Source organism: Rana temporaria, chromosome 9 (assembly GCF_905171775.1).
Source record: "Rana temporaria chromosome 9, aRanTem1.1, whole genome shotgun sequence".
Lineage (NCBI taxonomy): Eukaryota > Metazoa > Chordata > Amphibia > Anura > Ranidae > Rana > Rana temporaria.
This window is the reverse complement of record NC_053497.1, coordinates 15,308,742-15,326,921: the sequence shown is the minus strand read 5'-3', so window position 1 is coordinate 15,326,921 and position 18,180 is coordinate 15,308,742. Positions and strand designations below refer to the sequence as shown.

Below are 18,180 nucleotides of genomic sequence, written 5' to 3'. Positions count from 1 at the left end.
TAAATTGCCGCTTTTGTTTATAGCACCAAAAATAAAAACCGCAGAGGTGATGAAATACCACCAAAAGAAAGCTCTATTTGTGGGGAAAAAAAGGACGTCAATTTTGTTTGGGAGCCACGTCGCTCGACCGCGCAATTGTCATTTAAATCGACGCAGTGCCGGAAGCTGAAATTTCGCCTGGGCAGGAAGGGGTAATATGTGCCCAGTAAGCAAGTGGTTAAAGCACTAAAAACACAGTGTGCGTTTCACAACACACAGAAGTGAACGGGCCCTAATACACCATTGAATAAACCTATATGTCCAGTTTGATTGTTGAATTTGACCAAATAAAAGTGACAAACCTTTTTTTTGTTGTTGTTGTTGTTTCTTCCGTAAACCATCAAAAAACAACCTTAGGCAAGTTGCGTTGTGCAATGCTAAAGCGACACTAAATCTGGGCAGTAAGGGGTTAAAGTTGAAGAGGTGTGGCTGTGTCAGCTGACCTTTAACTTCCTAATCAACCATGCAGCTTTCTTTTTTTTTTTTTAATCCTTACTTTATTTTATTTCCCCTTCTCTGAAGCTGTCCAGGAACAGCGACACATCCAAACCCCGATTGCAAAAGAAAAATAGTTATTTTAAACTTTTTGAGAGTTTGTAAGCTTTGTCAGTTTGGTACTGTCACAAATAAAGTTGGGTGAAAAAAAATGTCTGCTTTACATATAAATACTCCCACTTGTGAAACAGTCTCTCTCTTTTGGCCTACAGATGTGAGCACGTGGCTTCCTGCCGCCATGTTGGTTTGGTAAGTGGTGTTTGGTTAGGTTTGAATGTTGATTTAATAGCTACAGTTTGTTTAAATGTGACAGACATGTTACAATGCGATTGTATAATCTTAGATTTACGATCAATTGTGTTATCCTGGGGCCTGCTTTAATGGTTTGTGTTCAAACAGGCAAGCTCTTGTGCTACATAGACTCATCTCAACCAAAACCAATCCACTAGTGATGAATGGGAAGCTTGCATCACCTTGCTGCTGTTGGGTGGCTGGGCCCCAGGGCCCCACCTATGCTGTTGGGGTGGTGGTGGCTGGGCCCCACCTATGCCGGGGGGTGGTGGCTGGGCCCCACTATGCTGTTGGGGGGGGTGGTGGCTGGGCCCCACCTATGCCGTTGGGTGGTGGCTGGGCCCCACCTATGCCGTTTGGGGGGGAGGTGGTGGCTGGGCCCCACCTATGCCGTTGGGTGGTGGCTGGGCCCCACCTCTGCCGTTGGGTGGTGGCTGGGCCCCACCTATGCCGTTGGGTGGTGGCTGGGCCCCACCTATGCCGTTGGGTGGTGGCTGGGCCCCACCTATGCCGTTGGGTGGTGGCTGGGCCCCACCTATGCCGTTGGGTGGTGGCTGGGCCCCACCTATGCCGTTGGGTGGTGGCTGGGCCCCACCTATGCCGTTGGGTGGTGGCTGGGCCCCACCTATGCCGTTGGGTGGTGGCTGGGCCCCACCTATGCCGTTGGGTGGTGGCTGGGCCCCACCTATGCCGTTGGGTGGTGGCTGGGCCCCACCTATGCCGTTGGGTGGTGGCTGGGCCCCACCTATGCCGTTGGGTGGTGGCTGGGCCCCACCTATGCCGTTGGGGGGGGCGGTGGTGGCTGGGACATGTTGGGTTTCAATTTACTTGGCGTAACCTTATCTTTCACAATATAAAAAATGGGCTAACTTTACTGTTCAAACTTTTTCCAAAAAAGTGCGCTTGTAAGAACGCTGCGTAAATATGGTGTGACAAAGTATTGCAACGACCGCCATTTATTTTCTAGGGCAGTCCTCAAGGGTTACTCGCCACCAGTTTCCCCGCCCAACCCCTACCATGTCCCACCCCCTAGACATGCCCTCATAAGTGTCATTTCATGAGATAATTTAAATGTTTTATGCAGAATTAAGTTATAAAAATAAATATTAACAGCTTTATCCGTTCCCAAAAAGTGGAGCCACGTGTCCGCAGTGCAGCCTACCTGTGCTGGGTATAAGAGGAGTTGCCGCCGCCTGTTTTTTTCAAAGCGCGGGGAACATATCAACTTTTAAATTCAATAGTTGTGTTCCCTACCGTGCGCCGTCATATACAGCCCCTCCCCCTTGTCCGGGAAACTTTGATACAGATCACCCCTCCAATCCTGTGATGGGTGTTCTATCAAAGTGCCCAGACAAGGGGGAGGGGCTGTATATGACGGCGCACGGTAGGGAACACAACTATTGAATTGAAAGCTGTTATGTTCCCCACGCTCTGAACAACCAGGCGGCGGCACTCCTCTCTTCCCCTATATTCACTCCTTGCTCGCCCCCCACCCCTGCTCCCAGGCAGCCCACACTCTCCAGCCCTCAAAATGCACTCGCAAAATGCGAGCAGGCAAGTGTAAATTTTGAGGGCTGCTCTAGGGTGTTAGAAAATATGTAAAAAAGTAATTTTTTTTTAACTTGTAAACACCAAATCTCAGAAAATGGCTCGGTGCTTAGCCAAAAAATGTAACTTGCGCTCAGCTCGCTCGAAGAAGCAAACACTTATGTGAGCAGCGCCCGCTCAATGTGTCAAAATTGTCCGTTTCCGCCATAATGTCAGTCACGAAAAAAATCGCTGTTCACCGCCATTGGTAGGATTTTTTTTTTATTTTTTATAAAAATGCAATAAAACTATCCCCTATGTAGCGCCCCCTTACTTTCAGTATGGGCACTACACTAAAGTTAGTGGGGGATGGGAGAGTTACCTTGCTCCCATTCGCAATTTGTTTGAAATTTGGGACTTCTGTCATTCCAGGAAAGTCCACTGGGTCAATCTGTGGTCCAGGGATGCAATACCATCCCTGGCCAGCAGTTGGCGCCAGTGGGGTTCTGGCAGAGTAAGTTTCTCCAGCAGCCAATTAGAGGAGCTTGCTGGGGCGTGGGGCGTGCTGGAGAAGAGTATATCTGTGACGCGTGTCAGTTCTAAATCTTCGCGGGGTCCCCGTTCCAGGTGCGGCATCCACCTTCAGGGTGCGCGCATCCATGGACCCCGCCGGTGCGGCCTATCTGGCCAAAGCTGCGGCCTGCATCGAGCCTCATCCAGAGGCAACCCCAGTGCTTCACTGGGTTCCCGGACCTATTGAGAACATCCCAAGCTGGGATCGGGGTGACCGGACCTCCTGACAGGTATGCTTGCTGTCATCCGGGGACCCATATAGAAAAGTCTACTGGGAGGATTTGCTCTCTTTATTCACCCAAGTACTTTAATTGAAATTGGCCTGTGGCAGAGGCCCTAGAGCCGGGTCTGTGAGAGGCCTGTTCCTCCCAGAAATCCAAAGTGACACCTCAGCTGCCAGGCTTGTGGTAGGGGTCTGTCCGGGGGCACTTCACCCACTCCAAGCAGAGTGGCGACGTGTTACAAATTGGTACTCTACAGAGCAGTTCTGACTGCTCCATTTAATATCCAGGCCTGATACTGCAAGGTTCTCTCCTTTCTTCCTTCATCAACCTTGACCTTTCCAATTTTTATGTTGATGTTGGCTGTGTTAGGGAGGCCCGGAGCAAAAGCCAGCAAAGAATAGCAGAGGGCCGGGCATGACAGTGTGTCTAGTGACACAGGCAGGTTTAAGCATTGTGGATGGGGGAGGCATGATGAGCAGGATTGGCTGGGAGAGGGGTGTGTTGCCAGGTGGAGCAGGATTGGTTACTAGTTTAGTGGGGGAGCAAGAAGAGCAGGATTGGTCACAAGAGGCAGGGGAGTGGCATTATAAAAGAGCGGGGCGGGGCCAGCAAGGTCAGTTGCAGCTAGGAGAGCACAGAGGAAACGGCTTTTGAGTTGCAGCTAGGAGAGCACAGAGGAAACGGCTTTTGAGTTGCAGCTAGGAGAGCACAGAGGAAACGGCTTTTGAGTTGCAGCTAGGAGAGCACAGAGGAAACGGTTTTTCCTCCTGCTCTCGGATCCAAGATGGCGGCCGTCGACCTCGTGCTTGCGCGTTTGCGAGCGGAGGCTGCGACTCGAGGTGCAGACTGGTTGGAGAGGCGAGCAGCGGAGTGGGTCTCTGAGCGGGCGGTTCGGGCGGCGCTGAGTTGACCCCACGCGGGCGGAAGTCGTGGCCTCCGGCCCGCTATTCACCGGGGCCCTCAACGACTGAAAAGGGGGCTCGGAGCCCACCGGGGGGGCGGTCGCCCCCCCCCCCCGCAGCGGGTGACTCGGAGCGGAGGGGACCGAGCAGGACACACGCCTCCGTCGGTGGGCGGGGCCACGGGCCGTTTTGGCGCCGCTTCCTCGGCTGCGGGCAGTGGGGGGGGGGGGGGACGCCTTCTCAATCCACTGCTGGAACGGGGGCTGCAAGGGGCAAAAAGAAGGCCTCGGACCCACCTGGCACGGCCGCGGGGCCCTCTTCACGTGGGGTCGGCGGTTCCGCTGGTGGGGGGGGGCACGGCGCAGAGAAAATCGGGCGGTGGCGATCGGAAGGGGGTCGGCACAGAGACGGCGTCGGGTGGCCTGCCTGCTGCTGCAACGCGGGGCAGAGGAGCAGCGAAGGGCCGGCCGGGACAGAGGGAAGACTCCACGGCCTCCAGGTCACCTTCTCCTGGGGGGCTGTCGGCCGCACCGATCCCAGTCGGGGAGGACAGGTCGGAGGGTGAGCTATCGGAGGACGAGGAGGAAGGCGAGGAGCGGGAGCCAGCGGTGGAGGTCCGGTCTACGGCGGCGGGAGTGACTCCCGGCAGGCCTGGTAAGTCCACTACCTTACATGTATCTTCTTTAGCTGACGCATTATGTGAACTGTTGGGGTTGGGGAGGGGGGGGGTGTCTGCACCTCCGGTGGCGGTGCCTGCACCGGTGGTGGCGGGCGTCGCGCCTGCCGCCTCCGGGTCCGACGCCTTGTTGAACGAACTGGTGGGGGGCCTCAGGGAGCTTTTGGGCCGGGTGGCTGCGGTACAGGGCCCTTCGCCGCAGGTGGCCCCGTGGGCACCTGTGGCTGCGGGCACGGCTGGGGGGGGGATGCGCTGGCCGGGGGGGGGGGGGGTTGCATCTCCGCAGCTTCCCCCGGTGGCCCCTGTGGCGGGACAGGTGGTAACGGAGAAGGCAAAGGCGGGGGGGCCCCGGAGGCGGTGACTTGTCTGATCTGGTACGTATTGCGGATGGGACGAGGTGTATATCTGCTACGAGTGTCCGTTAGGGGCTCATTTGAAGCAGGAGGTCAAGGAAAAAATTTACAAGAGCGAATACGTAGAGATCTTCTCCCTGTTGCCGTTGGAGAAATTCAACCTCGATAGGGTGAAGCCGGATGATTCTAAAAAGGAGGATGAGGAGAAGAGGCGGTATAGGCTGATTCCGCGCACTTTCGTTAACTGGCTCCAGGCGTTCGCCATTATGGCTAGCGTCGTCGGCGAGAAGAACCCCGAGCATTGCTCGGCGTTGTTCGGGTACATGGATTCCATCGGAGAGGCGCACCGGGTGTATGGGGGGTTGGCTTGGCTCAGGTACGGTGAGCAGTTCCGTCAGCGGCGGGCGGTTAGGCCCTCTCTTCGCTGGGATCAGAAGGACATCAGCCTCTGGATGCGGCTCATGGCGGCGGCTAAGGCCCCGGCGCAGTCTTTTCAAGGTGGGGCCGGGGGTGCGACCTCCTCAGGACCGTCGGCTGGGAAAAAGTGGGGAGTTTGCTGGCAGTTCAATGAGAACGCCTGCAAATTCGGAGGATCGTGCAAATTCAAACACGAGTGCTCAGGGTGTGGGGGATCCCACCCCGCGGCTAAGTGTTTTAAAAAAGGTAAGCGTGCCGGTGACGCTGCTCAAAAAAGGGAAGACTCCGGTGAGGGGGGAAAGGATGCGGCCTTTCCTAAGTAGGTACCCGGATAGGTCGGCTGCGGAACTATTGTCCTCGGGGTTCAGGGACGGTTTCAAGATACCGTGTTCGCTGGCGGTGGTGCCGCCGGTGGCGCGGAATTTGAAATCGGCTCTCCTTCATCCGGTTTTGGCGTGCCATTGGCGGCCGACAAGACGGAAGGCCCCACGACGGAGATTAGTTTCCTGGGTATAGTGATCGATTCGGAGGCGATGGAGTGTCGCCTTCCCAGGGATAAGCTCGAGGCCATGAAAACGGAAGTTAGGGTGTTTCAGGGCTTGCGGAAGGTGCAGCTGAGGACCTTGCAGTCTCTGCTGGGTAAACTAAATTTCGCCTGTAGGATCATTCCCATGGGCAGAATATTTTGCCGACGGCTGTCGGCGGCTACGGCGGGGGCGAAGGCCCCCACTCATTTAATTCGCTTGTCCAAGGATCACCGGGAGGACTTGAAGGTATGGTATGAGTTCCTGACATCCTACAATGGCAGGTCGATGTGGCAGTCCGGTCCGGTGAGTAATTTCGATGTGGACCTGGTGACGGATGCAGCAGGGTCCACAGGCTATGGGGCTTTCTTCAAGGGGCAGTGGAGCGCGGAACCTTGGCCTCAGTCTTGGGTAGAGGCAGGCTTTCTCCGGAACCTAGTGCTGCTGGAACTTTCCAGTGGTGTTGGCTATTGAGCTTTGGGGGGAGGCCTGCAGCAACCTAAAACTGAGGCTGAATTGTGACAACATGGGAGTGGTCCAGGTAGTGAACCGCATGTCCGCGTTGTCACAACCAGTCATTCGGCTCATGCGGCATTTAGTGTTGAGGTGTTTGCAACTGAACATTTTCATTTATGCCGTACATATCCCGGGCGTGGAGAACACGCTGGCTGACTCCTTGTCTCGTTTTCAGTGGGACAAGTTCAGTGAGCTGGCCCCGGCCGCGGAGGCTGTCGGGGTCCCGTGCCCGGGTTGGATTTGGGAGCTGGCGCTGGAATAGCCGCCTCGTGGATAAAGCAGTCCGTTAGCACAGCCACATGGTCGGCATACGCCAAGGTATGGAAGGAATGGTTGGAGTTGGGTGCCGAAGCTGGGGTGTCTAGCGGGGGGCCGGATGATCGTCTGCAGGTAATTTACTTGGTAGCCAGGAACATGGAACGAAGGGTGTCCGCCATTGAGAAAAAGTTGGCGGGTTTGGCGTTCTTTTTCAAGCTGGTGGGGGGGGGTGGATTGGACCAAGGACTTCTGGGTAAAACAGGCTTGAAAGGGCACAAGGTGCAGGAGGCCGGTCTCTTTTTCCAATTTGGTAGGTATCAGGGAGGTCTTGGACGGGGTTTGCACTGGGCGCTATGAATGCCTACTATTCGCAGCGGCTTTCTCGCTGGCGTTCTACGGGGCGTTCCGCATCAGCGAATTGGTTAGCCCTTCTCGCCTGAGGGCCGGGGGGCTGATGAAGGAAGATGTGTGGATAGCGGAAGACAAGGTGGGTATTCGGCTGCGCAGATCAAAAACCGGGCAGAGGGGTGGACGTGGTTCTTTTTTCCTTGCCGGGGGCCAGAGTGTGTCCGGTGGCAGCGGTTAAGGCCTTTTTGGAAGTCAGGCCAGAAGGGGACGGGCCGTTGCTTAGGCACGAGGATGGGTCTTTTTTGTCAAAGTTCCAATTTGTGGTGGTTTTTCGCAGGTGCTTGCAAAGACTGGGCTTGGACGGTTCCGGGTTTTCGTCTCACTCCTTCCGCATCGGGGCGGCTACTGAAGCTGCCAGGTGCGGGATGAACGAGGCAGCAGTGCGGAAGATCGGGAGGTGGGAATCTCGGAGGTTCCGGTTGTACGTGCGGCCAGTTAGTGGTCGGTTAATGGGGGGGGGGGGGGGGAGAGCTGACAGATGGGGGGGGGGGGGTTTTTGCCTTATCGGGTGTTGGTTTCATTGGTGAGCAGTGTGGCTTGTTTGTTTCATTTCAGATGGAGGGACTGCACGCCTCGTCTGGATTGTCGGACACTCATATGTGTGCTGGGGGGCAAGGAGGGCTGATGAGAAGCCAGACGGCAGGCAGCTGGGTATTTCCAGGAGGGAGGCTGTGTTGCGGTGGCTGGGGATACCGGGGATGATGTGGGGTAGGGTGCTCCCAGAGGTCGAGAGGTACGCCCGTCTGGACAGGCCCCCGATGTGCTGGTTATACACGCAGGGGGGAACGATTTTGGTGTCCGTAAAATCAGGGCTCTGATCACGGACATCAAAGCGGACATGGAGCGGCTGCGAGCGGCCTTTCCGGGGACAGTGCTGGTGTGGTCGGACATTGTTGCCCGGACACAGTGGCGCAGGGCTCGGTCCGTGACCAGGCTCAATAGAGCCAGGACTCGGGTTAATCGGGTGGTAGGAAAATTTGTGGCACGCCTTGGGGGGCTGGTGGTTCGCCATCAGGAACTGGAGACCAACGTGGGCATGTATCTGAGGAGGGACGGGGTTCATCTGACGGATGTGGGGATTGCTCTTTGGTCTATGGGGATTCAGGAAGGGAGCGCTGAGGGTGTGTGGGGGCCCTTAAAGGTGGAGGTGTCATCCTTTCGGGCTGTGGCGGTTATTTCTGTTGGTCTTTTATGGTGGCAGTAGAAAACGTGTGAAAACAGGGGTGGGGGGCTCATCAGTATTATGGGCCCCTTAGGTGTATTCCAGCGAAAGGTTAGTTGGAATACGGTAATGTTTGCACTGCGGGCGGGGGTTGTCGCCGAGCGTACTACACGGACTGGAGGCCTAAGGTTAATGTTTGCTCGCAGGGCATTGTTCATACTGTTATATAGTGTAAAATGGTGGAGACCGGGGGTCTGCCAGAAAAGACCAACAGAGTGGGGTTATTGTATGTTATTGATGTGTTGGATATTTGTTTCATTTAAGTTGGGAGTTTTGGATATGTTTATGTTTTAATAAAATAGGCTGTTGTGGCCAGTTTACTCCAAAGCAAAGGTGTGGTCTCTTTACTATATAGTTAAGTGGGGGGACAATGAAGGGGTGGAGTATCTGGGGTCTCAACGGTCTAGGTTATTGGGTCACATCTGGGCTACACTAGTCAGGGCCTGGAAAATAAAGCATTGGAAAACCCTTTATTCACTGCCTGGACCTTCGCTCTCTACTTCTGTTCTCACAACTTTACCCCTAGACAACGCCAGGGTAACTTGGCAGGCCGATCCCAAATTCAACCAGCGTCTCCTTCGGGGGTGAGCGATACACCTATTTTGTAAACGCTATAAATTTTGCGCAAACCAATCGCTTATTGCGATATTTTTGGTTAAAAAAAAAAAAAATGTAGAAGAATACGTATCGGCCTAAACTGAGGAAGGAAAATGTTTTATATATTTTCGGGGGATATTTATTAGAGGTCTACCGATATGGGTTTTTCTCTGGCCGATATTTAGAAATCGGGGCGGCCGATATATGGCTTTTTTTTTTTTTTTTTTTGCAGACGATATTTAGTCTTTTTTTTTTTTTTTTTTTTTGGGCAGGTGGCACTGGATGGAACCAATTGGCACTGGCAGGTGGCACTGGATGGAACCAATTGGCACTAGCAGATGGCACTGGTTGGTACTGGCAGATGTCACTGATTGGCACGTAGCACTAAAGTGGCACTGGATGGCAATAGTTGGCACTAGCAGGTGGCACTGGATGGTACTGATTGGCAGGTGGCACTGGATGGTACTGATTGGCAGGTGGCCCTTGATGCCCTTGGCAGGTGGCACTGGATGGCCTTGGCAGGTTGCGCTGGATGTCATTAGTTGGCAGGTGGCACTAGATGGCATTGGCAGGTGAGAATGAACCCCATGTTCCTCACTTCTCCACACTCTACTGATGGCTAAATATTGGCCACATTTGGATAATCGGCCGATGCCTCCAAAATGACCGAATATCGGCCGGCCTCTATTTTTGTTTATACCACCAAAAGAAAGCTCTATCTGTGGGAAAAAGACGCCAATTTTGTTTTGGGAGTCACGTCGCACGACCGCGCAATTGTCAAAGCGACGCAGTGCCGAATTGCAAAAACTTTCCGGGTCCTTTAGCTGCCTAAAGTCCAGGTCTTAAGTGGTTAAAGGAACCTATTTAGAAAATAAAAAACAAACCTTTATAACCTTTTTAACCACTAGGTGGTGCTACAGGGGTTAAGTTGGTACTAGGGAGTGATTCTTACTGTTAAGGGTGTGGTTACCAGTGACGGGTCACTGATCACTGTTGCCAATCATGGGGGGGAAAAGTAGATCAATGACCTGTCACTAGGCAGAACGGGGAATGCCTTGTTTACAAAGCATCCCCCCCTGTTTTGCCTTTGCCGACCGCAATCGCAAGCCACCCGCATACTCGTGCAAGGCAAATTAAAAGGGAGGTACAGGTATGCCAATTTGCCTGCCCATGCCATGTTGTCGACTTATATCTGTGTGCGGCGGTCAGCAAGTGGTTAATCGTGACCAATTTTCTCATTTTGTCTTTTCTGCAGGAGCTCCAGGAGAGTAATCATCATGACTTAAGGAATATTCTCCGGATGACGGCACTCCTACGTTCAACTCTTGTCCTTGCTGTTCCCCTATATCAGGAGGCAGGACACCTGCGTGAGGGCTGTTATTGCTCCAGAGCAAAGACTTTTAGCCACCTTGAGAAGTCTCGGATATATTCGAGTAAGTTTTATTCTTTAGAAAATACATGAAATGTGATGTTAATGTATTGTTTTTTTTTTTTGTTTTTTTTTTTATCACTCCCATTGTAATATGCTGTGAATGTCGTCTTTGTCCTCATGCATGCTGTAAGCTTTGAATACATTTTTTGCCCTACTTGCATATTTTCCTTCACTAACCTCCCCAGCATGTTACCCTGGACCCAAACACACCTAGCCTAGTTAACCGGCCGCACGACTATGTACGTCCACAGAATGGCACGTACAGGCATATAAGCGTACATGTACATCCATGCCTTCTAGCGGGTCCGATCGGGACCCCCCGCTACGTGCGGCGGTCGGTAAGTGGTCGGGAGCGATCCGGGATGAGGGGGCGGCTGTTCTTTTTTGTCCGCCCCCTTGCGATCACTCCCAGCCAATCCGCTTCCTCCTCTGCCTGAACTGTAAACACAGGCAAGGAGGAAGTGATGTCGCCTCTCCTCCCGCCGGTATTTTCCTCCGGAGGAGAGGCTACATCACACAGTGAGTAGCACAAGCACTACACTGACAGACACATAGGCACACAAATCCCCCAGTCACCCCCCCAGCCCCCTGTCGGTGTCACTAAATAGCAGGGATCATTTATTTATTGATCACTGCATTTATGGCTCTATCACAAGTCCTTTCAGTTTTTGTGTTCGCTCCGTCGGCTCAGCGGGGATCCCCGCTGAGCTCTCGGCGGATAGGGCGGTCCCCGCACACTGTGCAGGGACCGCCCTGTCTCGGCTCCGCTCTGCCCTATAGGGAACCGGATGCAGACGGACCGTCTGTCCGTCTGCATCAGTTCCGTTCCGCCGGACGGAAGAAAAATAGGGTTTTCTTCCGTCCGAAAACCGGATCCCGACGGACGCTAGCGGATGCTCCATCCACTAACGGACGCGTTCCCATAGGGATTCATTAAAAGTCCGTTAACGGACTTGTAATGAACGGACAGGCGGAGCGGACGTGTGAAAGAGCCCTTAGTGTTAGGTCCAGGGTAGCCCCCCCCCCCCCCCCCAATAAAGGTTTCAACCCCTTGATCACCCCCTAGTTAACCCTTTCACCCCCCTATTGCCAGCGTCACTTTGTACTGGTAAGTAGCTGTTCGCATCGGTGGGCTTGAAATAAACCTTTGTCTCTAATTTCTCTTCACTTCGGTAAATATGGAGATCAAGAAAGTGTACGCTGTCTTGATTATATTCGCACGCAAGTATGATATTATGACTGTTGTTCAGCTCATTTAAGAAACGTTCTAATGATGATGGGGTACCTGCCCACACAAAGAACCGGTGGTTCACTTATGCCTCGTTTCCACTGAGCGGATCGGTACGCTATTTTGGGTGTTTCCATTATGAAAGTGTGCCATAAAACCGTACCATACCAATCTGGGTCCTGCTTCAGATGTGGGGCCATAGAAAATGGAACGGTTCCATTAGGGCGGAGATGCAATACATTCCACTCATTGGTTGGACGCGCTAGGCATTTTTTTCTAAACCCTGTATGGTCCCAGACGGTCTGATTTGCAGTGGAAACGCTTACAAGAATAGACCGGTCCATTCGAACTGTTCAAAATTTACCGACCCGTTCAGTGGAAATTAGGCATTAGACCAGGAAGGAAGATCTGCGTTGTTTGTGGCAACGACACGCAAGCTTCTGGGGCCTGAGAATGCCATTCGGAAGTCACTCTTACTATATATGCTCATCACCTGTATACTGACGGGTACGTGCATTTGCAGCGGGGGACCAAAATGCAGCTTAAGACCCGGACCAAAATGCAGCTAAAGGACCTTGCCCCTTTTTGCGATTCGACACTGCGTTGCTTTAACTGACAATTGCGCGGTCGTGCGACGTGGCTCCCAAACAAAATTGGCTTTTTTTTTTTTCACACATAGAGCTTTCTTTTGGTGGTATTTGTTTACTTCTGTGATTTTTATTTTTTGCGCTATAATCAAAAATAGTGAAAAAAATTCAATATTTTTTACTTTTTGCTATAATATCCCCCAAAAATATATAAAAAAATATATATTTTCCTCAATTTTTAGGCCGCTAAGTATTCTTTTTGGTAAAAAAAATCGCAATAAGCATTTATCGGTTGGTTTGCGCAAAATTTATAGCGTTTACAAAATAGGGCATAGTTTTTATTGCTTTTTACTACTAATGGTGGCGATCAGCGTTTGTTTTTCGTGACTGCGACATAATGGCGGACAATTTTGACACATTTTTGAGACAATTGTCATTTTCACAGCAAAAAATGCTATAAAAATGCATGGTTTACTGTGAAAATGGCAATTGCAGTTTGGGAGTTAACCACAGGGGGGCGCTGTTAAGGTTATGTGTTCCCTCAAGTGTGTTTACAACTGTAAAGGGGTGTGGCTGTAGGCGTGACGTCATTGATTGTGTCCCCCTATAAAAGGATGACGCGATGGATGCTGCAGCCGCAGTGAAGAATGGGGAAGCCATGTTTACACACGGTTCTCCCCGTTCTTCAGCTCCGGGGACCGATCGCGTGACTCCAGCGGCGATCCACAGCTGGGTACTTGTACAGGACGTACCTGTACGGACATGTGCCATTCTGCCGACATATATGTGCAGGAGGCGGTCTTAAGTGGTTAAATAGCTGCTTATTCTACCATATCCTTTAAAGAGTGATAGTGGTTGTTTTGTTCTGTTTATTTTTCTGCTGACAGTAAGTTATCTCGGACACCTTGGTCCTGTGGCGCTGAGACGTGCATCTAGGCCTGGTGTTGCATTTTTTTGACATGTATGTATATGCTTCCCCTTTTTACCTCTTTGTCACCGCGCCATAGACAAAAGACGTCTACAGCGCAGTCGAGTTGTTCTGGGAGGACGTCCCTGGGACATCCTCCCAGAATCCTCCTCTCACGCGCTCCCGGAATCATCCTTGAGCGCCGGGTCTTCACAGATCGCGGTAAATTGCCTCTGATAGCGGCCGTTTACCACGTGATCGCTCCGTCAAATGACGGAGCGATCACTTATAAACAAACCGGTGTCATGTGATGACGCCGGTTCCTCCCTCTCTGTACCGATCGGTACAGGGTGAGAGGAGAGGGGGGAGAGCGGAAGCAGCAGCAGCTGCTGTGGGCTGGATCTGTGACAAATGCAATACTCTGCAATACCCCCCAATACTCTGCAATACCTGCTAATATGACAAACAAGATTTATTTTTTATTTTTACAGAATTTTCAGTGTTTTTTTCTTTTATAGCGCAAAAAATAAACAAAAAACCCAGAGGTGATCAAATGCCACCAAAAGAAAGCTCTATTTGTGGGAAAAGGACAAAAATTTCAGATGGGCACAATGTTGTATGACTGAGTAATTGTCATTCAAATTGTGAGAGCACCGAAAGCTGAAAATTGGTCTGGTTAGGAAGGGGGTTTAAGTGCCCAGTGGTCAAGTGGTTAAAGGGGTTGTAAAAGTAAAAAAATGTTTTCTTAATAGCTCCGTTTACCTTAGTGCAGTCCTCCGTCACTTACCTCATCCTTCCATTTTGCTTTTATATGTCCTTATTTATTCTGAGAAATCCTCACTTCCTGTTCTGTCTGTAACTCCACACAGTAATGCAAGGCTTTCTCCCTGGTGTGGAGTGTCATGCTCACCCTCTCCCTTGGACCACAGGAGAGTCAGGACGCTCTCTACATTGCAGATAAAGGAGCTGTGTGTTATTGGGTGTCCTGACTCTCCTGTAGTCCAAGGGAGGGGGCGAGCACGACACTCCACACCAGGGAGAAAGCCTTGCATTACTGTGTGGAGTTACAGACAGAAGAACAGGAAGTGAGGATTTCTCAGAAGAAATAAGGACATTTAAAAGCAAAATGAAAGGATGAGGTAAATGAAAGAGGACTGCACTAAGGTAAAGGGAGCTATTTAGGAAAAATTGTACCTTAACCCCTTTAAGAAGCGGCATTGTGGACGTGCACGCCGCAGGCGGCCCCCCTCCACGAGCTCTGTGACTCCGACTGCAGGTCCCACAGACTCTGTCCACAGGCATACCCGCGATCGTGTCACGGTGAGGAAGAAGGGGGGGGACGCTTATGTAAACAAGCATTTCCCCAGTCTTCCTAGTGACAGGACAGTGTACACAGCTCCCTGTGATCACTGTCGTGTCACACATAGCCCATCCCCCTACAGTAAGAACACACCCCTAGGCAAACTTAACCCCTTCAGCGCCACCTAGTGGTTAACCCTTCACTGCCAGTGTCATTTTTATAGCACTGATCGCTGTAAAAAGGACAATGGTCCCAAAACGGTGTCATGTGCCATAATGTCGCAGTCACAATAAAAATCACAGATCGCCGCCATTACTAGTAAAAAAAAATCTTAAAAATGCCATAAAGCTATCGCCTATTTTGTAAACGCTATAACTTTTGCGCAAACGATCAATAAAGGCTTTTTTTTTTTTAACCAAAAATATGTAGAATGCATATCGGCCTAAACTGAAGAGAAGTTTGTGTATATGTAAATATTTAGGGTTGTCCCGATACTAGTATCGGGACCGATACTGAGCATTTGCGCGAGTACTTGTACTCGCGCAAATGCTTCGCCGAATCTTCTTTTTTTTTTTTTTTTTCTCAGTGGGGGCGGGGAGCGGTCCGAGAGGAGACTGAGGGGTGGCGAGTAAGGCGGAGAGCAGAGCAGTCCTCGGGTATGTATAACATACCACTGTAGGAGAGCTGCTGCCGCCATCTAGTTTGGCGCTCAGGGAACATAACCGCTTTCATTTGAATAGCTGTATGTTCCCTGCCGCGCATCGTCATAGCCCCTCCCCTTTGACCGGGCACTTTGATAGATCACCCGTCCCAGGATTGGATGGGCTAGATGTCTTATCAAAGTGCCCAGTATCGGTAATTGGTATCGGTGAGTACTCGGTCCTAAAAAAGTGGTGTGTGTGTGTGTGTGTGTGTGTGTGTGTGTGTGTGTGTGTGTGTGTGTGTGTGTGTGTGTGTGTGTGTGTGTGTGTGTGTGTGTGTGTGTGTGTGTGTGTGTGTGTGTGTGTGTGTGTGTGTGTGTGTGTTTCAAAATTGTCGCTCTATTTTTGTTAGCGCAAAAAATAAACCGCAGAGGTGATCAAATGCCACTGAAAGAAAGCTCTATTTGTGGGGAAGAAAATTTGTTTGGGTGCCACGTCGCACAACCGCGCAATTGTCAGTTAAAGCAAGGCAGTGCCGAATCGCAAAAAGTGGCCTGGTCTTTGACCAGCAAAATGGTCTGCGGCTGAAGTGGTTAAACTTTTGGTCTCCTATTATCTTGATGGGTAAATAATGAATATCCAAATGTGCTTCAATTTGGACAGTGTGTATTCATATTTTGGGATTATGACACTCCTTACCTGGGCAGCCAATAGTTTAAGGAGGGGCTGGCCGAATTATCACATTATGCATTCAGCGCACATGGAAATGGGAGAGGGTTACCTGTCCAAAACATCTCCCCCCCCCCCCCCCCCCACCATAGCAGTTTTAGAATGGGCCACCAGAGGGCTTGAGGAATGTGTGCTTGCACTTTTATCTTTAAATACATATTTAAATGTTATACTTTTATGTTGGCCAAGAATGTTTGTCAAATATGCTTGCAATATGTGCTGAAGTAGTAATTTCTTTCTTTGTTTGACTCCCCAGTTTCCTCCAAACCCCCAGCAGTGGCAGAATGTGGCAGCCCAGCTTGAGAATGTGGCATTTCCCCAACTGTGGTGGTGCGATTCATGGGAAGAAGGTCTGGATTGTCCCACCACCCAACTTGGGCTCGTATTTTTAGAACTACAAAAGCTTTTGCAGCATAGTTTTTTTTTTTATTTTTTTTTTGTTCACCTGCTCCCACTACCTTAAGGTGCAGGGCGTAGCAATGGGGACTTGTTTTGCTCCATCCTTTGCCAATCTCTACCTGGTGGAGTGAGAGCGGTTTCTCCTCAGACGAGGCACACGCTCAGTTCTCAGGCCATGTCATTGCATGGTACAGATATATTGATGTGTTCCTTGTATGGGGAGTGGTCAAGGGATGATTTGTTATCCTTTTATATGAATATGATGAATAAAAATAACTTTAATTTTAAAATGTACTATGGCATTTGACCCTAAGCGAATTGCCTTTCTGGACGTGGTGGTGCGATTGATGGGGAAGAATGGCCGGATTGTCCAATCACCCAACTTGGGCTCGTATTTTTAGAACTACAAAAGCTTTTGCAGAATTTTTCTCAGTTCAACTACTTCCAGGTGCAGGGCATAGCGATGGGACTTGTTTGCGCCATCTGTACCTGGGGAGTGAGTGGTTTCTCTAACGAGGCACATGCTCAATTCTCTGGCGATGTCCTTACATGGCACAGATATTGATGTGTTCCTGGTATGGGAGTGGTCAAGAGATGACTACCTCCAGGTGCAGGGCATAGCCATGGGGACTTGTTTTGCTCCATCCAACGCCAATCTGTACCTGGGGTAGTGAGAGCGGTTTCTCAAACGAGGCACGCGCTCAATTCTCTGGCGATGTCATTGCATGGCACAGATATATTGATGACGTTTTCCTGGTATGGGAGTGGTCAAGGGATGATTGTTATCCTTTATTTGAATATGATGAACAAAAATAACTTTAATTTTAAAATGTACTATGGCAATGTGACCTAAGCGAATTGCCTTTCTGGATGTGATGATTGAAAGTAATTCATAAGACAAACTAGACGGTACCCTTTATCGAAATGAAACTGCAGGCATACAGTAATTGCATGCCCTCTAGCTTCCATCCTATCCCTTTGAAAAATGACCATACAGTCAGTATCTTGGATTGAAACATAATTGTTCAAATGAATTGTTACAATTTTTGATTAAATGTATTTGTTTTTATATTTTTGTAGAGTAATTTGTTATAATATGGCATGTTCCCCTGAAGAAGCCGATGTTTTGGCGAAACATGTAGAATATTGGATCTGTCACCAGACAGGCCTTTGCAATCTGGGCCATTTGTATATTTTATATGCTCCCACTTTTTGATCTGTTTTTTTATTTATTTTTTTGGAATTTGTCTGACATATGATGTAATAAAAATTGCCCTTTTAACACTTCTGGTTTGGTTGTCTTGGCACTGCAATAATCCCCATCTGCATTCTCTTTGAAAAAACCCGGGATGAGGTGCCTTTATCTATTAACCACTTCAGCCCGGACCATTTTGCTGGTCAATGACTGGGCCACTTTTTGCGATTCGGCACTGCGTCGCTTTAACTGACAATTGTGCGACGTGGCTCCCAAACGGTATTGGTGCCCTTTTTTCTTTTTTTTTTTTTCCCCACAAATGGCGCTTTCTTCTGGTGGTATTTGATCACCTCTGCGGTTTATTTTTTGCGCTATAAAAAAAAATAGAGCACTTTTTGCTATAATAAATATCCCCCAAAAATATAAACTTTTACGTAAAAAAAAAAAATCGCAATAAGCGTTTGCGCAAAAGTTATAGCGTCTATAAAATAAAGGGTAGTTATATGGCTTTATTTATTTTTTTTTACTACTAATGGCGGCGATCAGCTTTATATTTTTTTGGTACTGCAACATTATGGCGGACACTTTTGACACATTTTTGGGACCATTGGCATTTTTATAGCAATCGGTGGTATAAAATGCATTGTTTACTGTAAAAATGCCACTGGCAGGGAAGGGGTTAACACTAGGGAGTGAGGAAGGGGTTAATTATGTTCCCTGGGTGTGTTCTAACTGAAGGG

At 50.1% G+C, this 18,180-nt stretch overlaps 1 long non-coding RNA gene across 1 annotated transcript; it reads left to right on the top strand.

The window, feature by feature from the left end:
* The first annotated feature begins 236 nt into the window (after positions 1-236).
* Positions 237-16,282, top strand: LOC120913125. Its single transcript, XR_005743480.1, has 3 exons — positions 237-783; positions 10,278-10,455; positions 16,103-16,282. It is a non-coding gene; the product is annotated as an uncharacterized LOC120913125 (long non-coding RNA).
* The last annotated feature ends 1,898 nt before the right edge of the window (positions 16,283-18,180 follow it).